Source organism: Otolemur garnettii, unplaced genomic scaffold, assembly GCF_000181295.1.
Source record: "Otolemur garnettii isolate 467f Iridium unplaced genomic scaffold, OtoGar3 scaffold00044, whole genome shotgun sequence".
NCBI lineage: Eukaryota > Metazoa > Chordata > Mammalia > Primates > Galagidae > Otolemur > Otolemur garnettii.
The window spans coordinates 7,502,751-7,504,325 of record NW_003852439.1 but is presented as its reverse complement, the minus strand read 5'-3'; positions in this window follow the sequence as shown (position 1 = coordinate 7,504,325).

Genomic DNA, 1,575 nt, shown 5'->3' with positions numbered 1-1,575 from the left:
TGAGACTACAGGTACCTGCCTGGGTATTTTTTGGTTGTAGTTGTCATTGTTGTTTAGCAAGCCTGGGCTGGACTCAAACCCACCAGCTTTGATGTATATGGCCGGTGCCCTACTCACTGAGCCATGGGTGCAAAGCCATGAGACAGAGTTTCACTCTGTTGTCCAGGCTAGAGTCCCATGGTTTCAGGCTAGCTCACAGCAACCTTAAACTCTTGGGCTCAATCCATTCTCCTGCTTCAGCCTCCTAGGGAGGTAGGACTACAGGCACCTACCAGGGCACCCAGATAATTTTTTTCTGTTTTTAGTATAGAGAGTCTTGCTTGCTCTTGCTTAGGTTGGTCTTGAATTCCTAGAGCTCAAAGTATCGTCCCACTTTGTCCTCCCAGAGTGCTAGGATTACAAGCATGAATTATTGCACCTCTCTCTCTCTCTCTTTTTTTTTTCAGACAGAGTCTTACTTTGTCACCCTGGATAGAGTGCTACGGTGTCATAACTCACAGCAACCTCAAACTCTTGGGCTTAAGTGTTTCTCTTGCCTTAGTCCCCCGAGCAGCTGGGACTATAGGCACCCAACACAATGCCTGGTGAATTGTTTAGCAGAGATGAGGTCTTGCTCTGGCTCAGGCTCGTCTGGAACCTGTGAGCTGGGGCAATCCACCTGCCTGGGCCTCCCAGAGTGCTAGGATTACAGGTGTGAGCCACTGCACCTACCTATCTCTTTTAAAAAAAATTTCAGTTTAGCCAGGCACCTGGCTCACACCTGTAATCCTAGCACTTTGGGAGTCTAAGGCAGGTGGATTGCTTGAATTTAGGAATTTGAGACCAGCCTGAACAAGAGTGAGACTCCATCTCTAAAAAATAGCTGGGCATTATAGCAGGCACCTGTAGTCCCAGTTACTTGGGAGGCTGAGGCAAGAGGATCACTTGAGCCCAAGAGTTTGAGGTTGCTATGAGCTGTGATGCCATGGCTCTCTACTGAGGGAGACATAGTGAGACTCTGTCTCACAAACAAACAAACAAACAAAAACGGGCAGCACTCCTAGTTCAGTGGGTAGGGCGCTGGCCACATGCACCGAGACTGGCAGGTTCAAACTTAGCCCAGGCCAGCTAGAACAACAATGACAACAACAACAACAACAAAAAAAAATAGCCAGGTGTTGTGGCAGAAGCCCGTAATCCCAGCTACATGGGAGGCTAAGGCAAGAGAATTGTTTAAGCTCAAGAGCTGGAGGTTTCTGTGAGCTGTGACATCACTCAGGGCGACAGCTTGAGACTCTGTCTCAAAAAACAACAGCAACAAAAAACAAATGAAAAAAGCCAAACTAGCCAGGTGTTGTGGTGGGCTCCTATAGTCCTAGCTACTTGGAAGGCTTAGGCAGGAGGATCCCTTGAGCCTGGGAGTTTGAGGTTGCTGTGAGCTATGATGATGCTACAGTATTCTACCCAGGGTGACAGAGTGAAACTCTGTCTCAAAAAATAAAAAAGATACTTTTATCACTCTAATCATTAGGGAAATTACAAGAGCGTTAGGAGCTGTGGGCTGGGAACTGTATATATATTTCTTGTTACAATATC